The following is a 12,676-nucleotide window of genomic DNA, read 5'->3' on the forward strand; positions in this document are numbered from 1 at the left end:
CTAAAGGGAAACATCTGCTTCTCTATGGATTTGATTCAGTTTCCATGAAGGCAATGAGATTTTTTTCATCCCTTATGTAATGTTAGCAATTTCAGCATCCATGTTTTAGCGGCTTCCCATATTTCAGTCTTTAAACATCAGTATGTTTGTATTTTATGGAGTTTCTTGGGAACATTGGAGATTAAGCTTTTGAGACTTGCATATTAATTAAAGTCTAATCTATAGTATATCCTCTCTTGTTTAGCATCTCCCTTCTTCCCTAGTCCCCATTAGTCTCACACCATAGGTATGATCTATGTGAAAATGCTTGATTAACATATATATATATATAAAATCATTATTTATTTTAACTGAATATTTACTCTCATTATAATTTACTGTATGTTGGAATGATTCACCCATTAGCATAAATATCTGGTCGTTTGCTTTCTCACCAAAAACATGAGACCTCTGAGACCACTATGTGACCTTGAATGTGCACTCTAAAACTCAAAGTCTTATTGTAATATTTGGATACTTGGAATTCTTTTTCCCAATAATTTTGCAAGAATATTTTCTCTACAGCTTGTTTAAGAAGATTTTACTTCATAAAGCATTAAGTTGACAAACTGACAGTAAGGGAATATCCATAGAAGTTAATTAGAATTGAAAGATGGGCTTTAGAAACAAGCTGTCTTTTACTCTCGGCATTAAGTATCATTTTTAGCAAAATTATTAAACTTGTCATTAGGTGAGTATATTGAAAAACATGTAAGCGTTAAGTCAGTCATACCTAAAATTAATTTTTGGCTAAATCACATAATTTCCTCATTCATTTCTCTTCATTAGTAAATATTAATAAGCCAATAGTTCCCCAAACTACATCTGTATCACTGTTCTCCCCTATGGGTTAGAATACTTATCCACTATTCCAAAAGCAACTTGAACTTAGTATTTTAAAATATGTGCAATATCTCACTCATCATTTCCTTCCTCATTTCTCTCTAGTCTCTTTCTTGTCACTAGAAATGATACTGCCATTTTCTAAGTAATACGTACCAGAAATTTCATATCATCCTTGATTTTTCTTTTTCTCTTAGCTTCAACATCTGAATAATCACCAAATCCTATCAAATTCTACATTTAAAATCTTCCATCAATTTGTCTTTTTATTTCTATCCTATCACAGTGCTGATTATACCTGGTGATTTCACTATCAATCCTTCAATGGCTCCTTCAATTTCAAGCCCTCCTCTCTTTATAATCCTGACTCCAGTCAGAAGCCAGGACGTTGCTTCTACAACATATATATTAGCAAGACACTCCTCTGCTTTAAAATTCTATATCCAAAGTCCTTAATTTAGCTTAAAAAACTCTTCATAATCTGGCTGATGTTTATCTCTTTCACCTTATAAATTGCTTTTCTGACTTTTTTTTTAAATTCCAGATGTATTGAACTACTTACTGGCCTGAGTGCTTTCTTCTTGTGGCTTTTTCATGCACTATTCTCTGGCATATTCTCTTTCTACTTACACAGAACTAGTTCACCCTCACACTTACCCTCCTTCCTTTTGCTTTGTGCCCCAGGGAGGCTAATTTTGCAAGTTGCATCTATACCTCTCTTACTTTCCACCTTCTAGTACAATTCAGCTAACAGGGAATACCAATGACAAAAGGCTGGAGGAAAGAGAATGAAGCTGAAATTTGTATTCCCCAATTTCCCTCTCTGCAGAGTTCCTGAGAACTTGGCTGCCTCTCATGCCTTTCTGTGAACCAAAATCCTGGCTTCTACAAAACAGCCCTCTCAGCTGTCTCTCTGAGTTCTAGTAACCTCTCCCTCTGACTTCCCCTCCAATCCTAGCACAGTGCCCAGCACTCTCACTTGTGGTGTCTTTATACCTTATTCAAGCCTTCAAAATTGTCCCTTGATTCAATTTCCCTCAAAGTATCTAATTATGTATAATTCATCTCCTGCAAGAACCTGACCAATACAGGGATCCTGATGTCCATATTTGGATACCCCTTGTCTTGAGTTCAGAGGAAAGATTAGCACTAAAGATATATATTTTTGAATCACTGACAGTATGAAAAGTGAAAATAGATTTAATGTCACAATACTGAATGAGTTTCCTAGGGAGGAAAGTATAGATAAAAACAAATAGCTGCTAAGGCTGAGCCCTATCATTCCAGTATGAGCATATTTAACCGAGGGTGGTTTGAAGGAGAGGAGAACTGAGGTAAGTGAAAACCAGACAACATCCAATGAGAATCCTCTTGACATCACTCTGTCCCTTCCCAATATATTCAATGCCTTTTCAATATCTCCCAAAGTAGCTCATATTGGTCTAGTGTAACTGCTCTTTACTCAGTTGTGCCCGACTCTTTGCGACCCCATGGACTAGTGTGCTAGGGGTCCTCTGTCCATAGAATTCTCCAGGCAAGAATACTGGAGTGGGTAGCCATTCCCTTCTCCAGGGAATCTTTCTGATCCAGGGATCAAACCCATGTCTCTTGCACTGCAGGTGTATTCTTTACCATCTGAGCCACCAGGGAAGTCATATATTGGTCTCATACTGCAAATTCCATAAATGATAAGACTATATGAATACCTATGTGTCTGTGTATGCTAATAGACATAAGCTGCTGCTGCTGCTAAGTTGTTTCAGTCATTTCCGACTTTGTGCAACCCCATAGATGGCAGCCCACCAGGCTCCTCTGTCCCTGGGATTCTCCAGGCAAGAACACTGGTATGGGATGCCATTCCCTTCTCCAATGCATGCATGCATGCTAAGTCGCTTCAGTTGTGTCCGACTCTGTGCGATCCTATGGACAGCAGCCCACTAGGCTCTCTGTCCACAGGATTCTCTAGGCAAGAATAATGGAGTGGGTTGCCATTTCCTTCTCCAATAGACATAAGCACTCATTGGCAACCCTGTGGGTAACTGCTTAGAGAAAAGTATGTAATGCAGATATACACTCACACATACATGTCCACACACATTTTGACCAAAGGGAAAAACCAATAATGTGACTGATGTTCAAACATTTCTAAAAGAAAACATATGTTGTACATATGCCTCACCCACTTTTTTTTTAATACTGAGCAGAGCAGCTCAGCTGATTTATTTGGTCCACATTGCCTAAACTTTGTCTTTTACCATAAGATCTTTGCTGTTCTTTTGATAATTACAATATTTCATCCATTAAACTTCAAATATTTCTGTAATCATTTTCAGTAAGGTGACTTCTTCCCTTGCAGCAAAATATTAAAAGACAAAACCCAACAAAGCCCCCTAAAATTGTTGAAATTATTTTTTCCCAGAGTGACAAAGCCATGACCACTTTTTCAGGCCAAGTATCCATTATGTTATTTGGGCTTCTATCTTGTTAGAAATTGGTACTAGATTCACACTGCCACACATTTAAAATAGACTGAAGACATGGTCATTGGAATGAGGGACATAGAAAATATATGAGGGACCCTCATATATGAGCGGAGAAGGCAATGGCACCCCACTCCAATACTCTTGCTTGGAAAATCCCATGGATGGAGGAGCCTGGTAGGCTGCAGTCCATGCTAAGGGTTGGACACGACTGAGCAACTTCCATTTCACTTTTCACTTTCATGCATTGGAGAAGGAAATGGCAATCCACTCCAGTGTTCTTGCCTGAAGAATCCCAGGGACAGGGGAGCCTGGTGGGCTGCCGTCCAGGGGGTCGCACAGAGTCGGACACGACTGAAATGACTGAGCAGCATACATGAGGGTCATATAAAGGGACATTTCCTTTATATGACCAACAGTGGGGCAAATGAACTAATCTTTATTATAACTGTCACTGCAACAGCCAAAGGAGAAGAAAGATTCAATAAATTCTTCACCTTTCATTTGTTGGGAAGGATACACTAATGAAAAACTAGCAGACTAGTTTTCTAGATTGGAAAACAAACTAGATAATTAGTTGAAAGATATTTGGAAAATTATCATTTAGACAGTGAGGGATGAAGCAAATAATTTGATACTTAACAGGAAAAACATTTTATACCTTAACTTCATTCTTAGGATTTTTGACAATCCATTTGTTTTTTTCCTACTGAGCTAGTTGATGGATTTGGGATGCTTGGTTTTCAGGGAAGGAATGAGATGCAGAGATGAAAAGAGGAAACAGAGAAAGTGGGGTCCCTAAGATATCAGAGGCTTTGTTCCACTTAGAGTAATTTTTAATTTAAAAAAATTAATAAATCAAACAGATTTTATAAAATTCATGATATTAGTAGATTAGTATCTTGGTATGTGTATATAATCCTATGAAAGAGAAGGGTTTTACATTCAATATAAAATAAAGACTTTTAATGACAATTTAGTTGTTGGATACAATGGAAATCATAAGAGCCTAAGCTCCAAGAATTCTTAAAGTTCATCATTTTAAATTTCACAAGTGGTGATATTGGCAAGTTAGAATTCAGCGTTTCAGAAAAGTTTTTCTTGATTTCCTAGTAACAAGTAAATCTGAGCAGATAAAGTTATATAAAAAAGAAATGAAAGTTCTTGGTTATTGAAAATGTTGAGAAAAGATAATACTTTCTTTAAATCTTAAAATGATTGGTAGGTACAATTGGGTTAGCTCAACAGATTTGTGTTAAGCATACTGACAGGTAGCATGGAGTGGCTGAGAACATAAATGCTTGGGTCAAATCCCCATTTTCAAAACTCTGGTCATGTAATTTGAAGCATGTTTTTAAAATCTCCTCTATTTCAATTTTTTTATATTTAAAATGGAGTTAATAATGATATCTACATTCTAGAACTAATTAAAAGGTTAAAATTGTTATAATAAAGCACCTAAGTGTCAGCTTCATAGAAAGCCTATATTATGTATCAACTATTACTGACAGTAATAAAAATGAATGCAAATAGCCCTTCTGCTATATAATGCATACTTTATTTGGAAATAAAATAAGTAAAAATGAGGAAGCACTTTTCAAAAAATAAAACACGCTGATGCAATTTCAATGGATGAAAGTTATAAGAACCCAGATCACATCTTAATAGATGTTTACTGGAATAAAAATTATCCCCAAACTGGAAAATCATGTGCTTCATCTTGGTTAATATCTTGTGGGAAAGCAGTGGTTCTCAACCATGATTGCACATTAAAGTGATCTAGGGATATTTTTAAATAGGCCTACTAAATGAGATAATCTAGCTATGATGCTGTGCATGTCTACTGTAATGTGCAACTAGGGCTGAGAAGCAGAGTTGCTGAGCTAATTCCTGCACTAACTGGGTTTCTGGACCAGTTTGTAATTAGTTTACTCATTATAGGATAATACAATTTTTGTATTATTCAACATGATGGCATATGATTTTTTCAACATTTAACCTTGCTTTTTCACCTTTTTGCATGGATTTGACTAATTCTAGAACTATCTTTTGATTAAAGATGTGCACAATTATGGCAAAAAAAAAAAACTGTTTTCAGCCACATCCACTTAAAACCAGGGACTTTAAAAGGTTGATTTGTTTTATGAGTCTCTTGACTATGAATGAGTTTTGTAGGACATGATGTTTCTCTGAAATAATTACTTCTAGAATAAGTTCCTCCAATTTATTTTTAAATTAAGAAGCTTAGAATCATGGCATTCAGACTATATACCCCAGTTGACTTCTGAAATGTGCTATATGCATCACCTAAGATCTAATAAGCATATTGTTGAGAAAGATTTTATACATATTTTAAATTTTCATATTTTTGCTGCATTTCAATACCACAAATTGTATTTTTCATTCAATGACTGTCCTATCAAACCTAATACATATTTGTAAATCTTAATTCAAACTCAATGGGTATAGATCCATACAAGCTTAAACTGCAATTTCGCACAACTGTAGTTTTAAATTACAAATCATGAATGCATTTAATGTGCTCTGCTCTCTGAAAAGTGGTTTTAGAGAGCTACATGTATATAAGTTGGCACAAAACACTATAGGGCAAGAAGAAAATATTTACTATTCTTTTGCCAGTCACTAATAATTATCATTAAATACAATTTCCTATATTCCACATCACGACATTGATGATTCTCTCCTAAAGATATAATTTTTCATTTTCTGCAATTTATGCTCCAATCAAAGAATTTTACGAATATTCTAAATATGTGCTGCTCTTAGGGAGCTTGACCTCTGACAAATGCAGTTACAAGATTATATCATTAAAATTTAGCATCATCTTGGCAATAGGATTGCTCAGCACTTAACAGCCCATCAGTATAGCCTATCATTTACTCCAGAAAAGCCACTTAGTAAGTAAAATCATTTCCTCTAGTCACCAGTTTGTCCACATTCAACTCTTTATTATCCCTGGTACCAACCAGTCCGCTAGTCATCTGATTGTTTATTTCATCCTTCATGGCAGTTACCTTTCCAAAACAAAGACTGTATCATTGTATGAATCAAAAAGCTACCAAGGCTCCTCATTGCCCAAAAAGGGCAGTGCAACTTCTTAAAATGACCTTTAGAGTGTTGCTTGCTCTTCCTTTGAACTTCAGTTCCTCCTGCCCACACCAGTCCTCTTCATACTTTCCACACTTTCCTGCCAGGCATGTCTTCAGTTCTCTGACTTTGCTCCTGATTTTCAATCATTCTCAAGTGTATTTTGTTTCCTTCTCTATTGTTTCATTAAAATCACTATCAGATACACCTGTTTAGAATTTAAAATATCTTGGTCTCTTTCCTCTGAGGTTTACTTCCTTTACTTCACCTCCACACATGTTGCTTATGCAGCACCTGAATATTCCATTTGGCTTGCCTTCATTTCCTTGACCTCAATGCATTTTAAAGTTCTTGAGAACAGAGATTATGCTCTGTTTATCTTTGTATTCCTAAGACCTAGGACAATGTCTTGTACCAAAATAATGCTCAAAATATGTGAACTGAAAAAATACAGAATAAGAGATCATTTCCCATTATGTCCTTTTGGAATGCTACAGTTTGTTTGATACTGACATTCAAGTGAAAGCCTACTCTTAGGCTGGTGCAAAATTAATTGCAGTTTCACATTGTTGAAATTTGCCACTTGATATTGGATACATTCTTAAATAAATGTGGTTATTTTATGCATCATTTTAATGTGCATTTATTACTTTGTGGGTTTTTTTGCAAGTGCCTTATTGCTTGCTGTTTATTTTATATTTATTTTAGACTAGGGAAATGATATTAGACAAAAAGCAAATTTGAGAAATTTTTTAATTCAAGTTCAAAATGGGTTGTAAAGCAGCTGAGACCATTTGCAACATCAACAACCCATTTGCCCAGGAACTACTAATGAATGTACAGTGCAGTGGTGGTTCAAGAAGATTTACAAATGAGAGGAAAGCCCTGTAGGGGCGCAGTAGTTGGCCATCAGAAGTTGACAACTACCAATTGAGAGGGTCATTTATCCTCTTACAACTACATGAGAATTTGCCAAAGAACTCAGCATTGACCATTCTACAGTCATTCAGCATTTGAAGCAAATTGGAAAGGTGAAAAAGCTCAGTAAGTGGGTGCCTCATGCGAGGAGCAAAAATTTAAAAAATAATCACTTTGTAGCATTGTCTTTTCTAACTCTATGCAACAACAAGGAACAATTTCTTGATCAGATTGTGACATGTGACGAAAAGTGGATTTTACGCAACAAATGGCAACAACCAGCTCAGTGGTTGGACCGAGAAGAAGCTATGTGGCACTTCCCCTAACCAAACTTGCCCTCAAAATGGGTCATGGTCACTGTTTGGGGGCCTGCTGCTGATCTGACTGACTACAGCTTTTTGAATCCCAATGAAACCATAACACCTGAGAAGTATATGTAGCAAATCATGAGATGCACTGATACTACAACACCTGCAGCCAGCTTGGGTCTACAAAATGGACCCAGTTCTATGCAACGCCCAAGCACACATCACACCACCAATGATTCAAAAATTGAACGAACTGGGTTTTGTCTTATCCAGCATTTTCACCCGACCTCTCACCAACCAACTACCACTTCTTCAAGCATTAAACAACTTTCTGTAGGGAAAACTCTTCCACACCCAGCAGGCAGTAGAAAATCTTTCCATGCATTAATCAAATCCCAAAGCATGGATTTTTATGCTATAAGAATAAACAAACATTTCTTGTTGGCAAAAATGTATTAATTGTAATGGTTCCTATTTTATTAACAAAGATGTTTAAAATTCACAGTCTGAAATCACAGTTATGTTTGCACCAGCCTAATAGTATCATCTCGGAGAAGGCAATGGCACCCCACTCCAGGACTCTTGCCTGGAAGATCCCATGGACGGAGGAGCCTGGTAGTTTGCAGTCCATTGGGTCGCTAAGAGTCAGACACGACTGAGGGACTTCACTTTCACTTTTCACTTTCATGCATCGGAGAAGGAAATGGCAACCCACTCCAGTGTTCTTGCCTGGAGAATCCCAGGGACAGCGGAGCCTGGTGGGCTGCCATCTATGGGGTCACACAGAGTCGGACACGACTGAAGTGACTTAGCGGTAGCAATAGTATCATCTATTGATAAGTGTTTGTGTACAAGTGCTATTATTAAATCTACTGTATATAATTCTGAATATCACTGTATAATCTACTGTTATAATACTCAATTACCTTAGATATGTAAGATATTTCCAGGAAGTATTAGAAAAAGAATTGATTTTTATTTAATACAGTACTTTTCTTAAATGATGCTTGAAATTTTTTTAACTTAAATGTCTTAATTTCACTTAATTATTTTGATCAAATAAATATGTAATTTAATCATAGTTATTGACAAGTTTGTCAAATTTAGCAGAAAAACTTTAAATAGTAAAAGAAAATGCTTTTTAATCTTATTCTTTAGGTTATCAAATTTAAGCAGACATGAAGCAGAGGTTTGATTCTATTCTACTTATAAGGAAACTGTTATAACTCTATCCTCCAATATCACAGAAAATTGAAGTAGGAAAGAAGAATTAAGAGAAACATCTGAACTTGCTTTATATGCTTTTTATAATATAAGGTAAGTGCTTTTTACAATATATATGAGGATATGTGAATAGTAACCAGATGTTTGAAATGTATTTCTATTATATATAAGCAGATACAAATCACAGGTAAGATAATATTTTTAAGATAAAATATTAAGATGTTTTAATCAATATAAAATTTATTTTATACTGATATTTCTTAATATAAGCTAGAGAAAAAATATTATCTTTTCATGAGTAACTACTATGAATCAGGTTCTCTTTCCAGGAAAAACAAAACAAAAACCTGTAACTGCTACTATTCTTTCAAGTTTGATATTGTTTTAGATTTTCAGATGGGAAAATAACAGGCTTAATTTCCTTTTTTCAACTTGTGAAATATTTTTAGGCCCATCATGTACTCTATTCCCTACATCCAGCCCAAATACTTCATAGAAATAAGGAAGCCCTGATATGTGAAAGAAAAGGTAAAGAATTAATAGAAAAAATACAAAACAAGATGAAAAATGATTCAGTCCTGTGGAAAATATGAATAGAAGACAGGATACATATATTTTTCTTTTTCATTCTATGTGTAGTGTGATTACTTCCTATAAGAATATACTGTGTGGATCACAGCAAACTGTGGAAGATTCTTAAAAAATGGGAATACCAAACCATCTTATCTGCCACATGAGAAATCTATATGCAGGCCAAAAAGCAACAATTCGAACTGGACATGGAATAACAGACTGGTTCCGAATTGGGAAAGGAGTACATCAAGGTTCTATGTTGTCACTTTGCTTATTTAACTGATATGCAGAGTGTATCATGTGAAATTCGAGGCTGTATGAAGCACAGGGTGGAAACTTTCAGGGAAGAAAATCAATAACCACAGATATGTAGATGACACCACGCTTATGGCAGAAAATGAAGAGGAACTAAAGAGCCTCTTGATGATAGTGGAAGAGGAGAGTGAAAAAGTTGGCTTAAAACTCAGCATTCAGAAAACTAAGACCTAGGCATCCAGTCCCATCAATTCATGGCAAATAGGTGGGAAACAACGGAGACAGCTATAGACTTTATTTTCTTGGGCTCCAAAATCACTGCAGATGGTGATTGCAGCCATGAAATTAAAAGACACTTGCTCATTGGAAGAAAAGCTGTGACCAACCTAGACAGCATATTACAAAGCAGAGACATTATTTTACCAAAAAAGGTCTGTATAGTCAAAGCTATAGGCTTTCCAGTAGTCATGTATAGATGTAAGTGTTGGACCATAAATAAAGCTAAGAGCTGAAGAACTGACACTTTTGAAATGTGGTGTTGGAGAAGACTCTTTAGAGTCCCTTAGACTGGAAGGAGATCCAACCAGTCCATCCTAAAGGAAATCAGTCCTGAATATTCATTGGAAGAACTGATGCTGAAGCTGAAGCTCCAATACTTTGGCCACCAGATGCGAAGAACTAACTCATTGGAAAACACCTTGATGCTGGGAAAGATTGAAGGCAGGAGGAGAAAGGGATGACACAGGATGAGATGGTTGGATGGCATCACTGACTGTATGTGCATGAGTTTGAGCAAGCTCGGGAGTTGGTGATGGACAGGAAAGCCTGTTGTCTTGCAGTCCATGTGGTCACAAAGAGTAAGACACAACTGAGAAACTGAAGTGAACTGATAAATATCAAATGATTATGGACTATTTGGGGCTTGCATTTAAGAGCCGCATTCAAATCTATGAAGTTATACTTCACAAAAATCTATATATAGTTCTCAAGGTGCAATAATATGACGAACCCCGAAAGTAAGAACAATGCTGCAATGGCCTACCTATAGGAAATTAACTATATCATTGAATGGATTCCCTAGTATTGAATAACATGAAATTTTCTAAAGATTGTAGATAATTTTTATATTGAATCCTGAACCTGCCTTGTCAAATATAATTTTTTATGGGAAAATTGGACTCTGAAAATAGCCCAGACACAGCATTATCATTTAAATAGAATAATTTTTATAAGGGCAGACTAAAACACAATTTAAAAAAATGGGAAATGCAAATCCTGACTGCAATGAATAGACCATACTATTATATGGGAATCAAAATAAAATACCATTAAAGCTGGAGATGATACAAGTTATTTAAATATATATTATTTGGCATAGGAAAATGCTGAGTTTGCATATATCTTTAGTCTTACCTTATCAATATGTCTACTTATAGTTTATCTGTTGATAGTATATTTGATGTAAGAACTTCAATGTAGTTGAGTAAAACATTTGTTTCACTATAAAAGCATTGCTAAGTTGCCATGAAATTATATATTTTAAAAATAAATACTCAACACTAGGGAAAATATTGAGACTATTTGCTTCTTATTCTCACTAACTAGAAGTCAACTCAGAGTTCTTAGTTGCAGTAGTAGAATTTAACTTCAGCTGCTCTAAGCTAAAAGTAATTTTTTAGCCAGAGCTCACAAGAAGCAGGAATGCAAGACAATTCACCAGAAACTCCTGTTCAGCAGATAATCTGGTCAGGATGCTGCCATGGGGCAACACATCCCTTCCACTCCTCTTATCTCTGCTTCACTCCCTGAAGATTCAGTGTCCAAGGTGGAAGAATCTGAATGACTAAGCTGGGGTCACAAGCCTTTTCCTCAGTCATCAAAGGATGAGAGCAGGATGGATTTGTTTTTTCCACTTACTCTACCATAGGAGGCATATGACTGCCTTCCCTAAAACCAGGCATCGTGCAGGTTCATCAGAGCAGGAATTACAATTATGAATGTCAGTCATGAGGGCCTTGAAAGTGAAACTGATTCAGTTGTGTTCAACTCTTTGTGACCCCCTGGACTATACAGACCAAGGAATTCTCTAGGCCAGAATACTGGAGTGGGTAGCTATTCCCTTCTCCAGGGGATCTTCCCAACCCAGAGACTGAACTCAGGTCTCCTGCATTGCAGCAGGATTCTTTACCAACTGAACTATGAAGGAAGTCCATGAGGGCCTTGCTGCTGCTGCTGCTGCTAAGTCGCTTCAGTTGTGTCCGACTCTGTGCGACCCCATAGACGGCAGCCCACCAGGCTCCCCCGTCCCTGGTATTCTCCAGGCAAGAACACTGGAGTGGGTTGCCATTTCCTTCTCCAATGCATGAGAGTGAAAAGGGAAAGTGAAGTTGCTCAGTAGTGTCCGACTCTTCGCGACCCCATGGACTGCAGCCTACCAGGCTCCTCTATCCATGGGATCTTCCAGGCAAGAGTACTGGAGTGGGATACCATTGCCTTCTCCATAAGGGCCTTAGGGAACATTTAAAAATTGTTGAGATGTAAGATAACTCCAATCCTCAAGAGAGAAGGGATCCTTGGAGGAAAAGCAGCAGTGACAGGAAAGATGGTTCACATTTTAACAAAAACAGACATTAGCTTGATTTTAAAGAGACGGTTCCAGGATACAGCACGCCTGGGGCTGGTGCACGGGGATGACCCAGAGGGATGTTGTGGGGAGGGAGGTGGGAGGGGGGTTCATATTTGGGATCGCATGTACACCCATAGTGGATTCATGTCAATATATGGCAAAACCAATACAGTATTGTAAAGTAAAATAAGGTAAAAATAAAAATTTAAAATAAATAAATAAATAAATAAAGAGAAGGTTCCAGTACGTGGGCCAGGAAAGGAAACATTTCTGATGAGAGGTTAATCAAATGGAGGCTGAGT

This window comes from Ovis canadensis, chromosome 1 (genome assembly GCF_042477335.2).
Source record: "Ovis canadensis isolate MfBH-ARS-UI-01 breed Bighorn chromosome 1, ARS-UI_OviCan_v2, whole genome shotgun sequence".
Classification (NCBI taxonomy): Eukaryota; Metazoa; Chordata; class Mammalia; order Artiodactyla; family Bovidae; genus Ovis; species Ovis canadensis.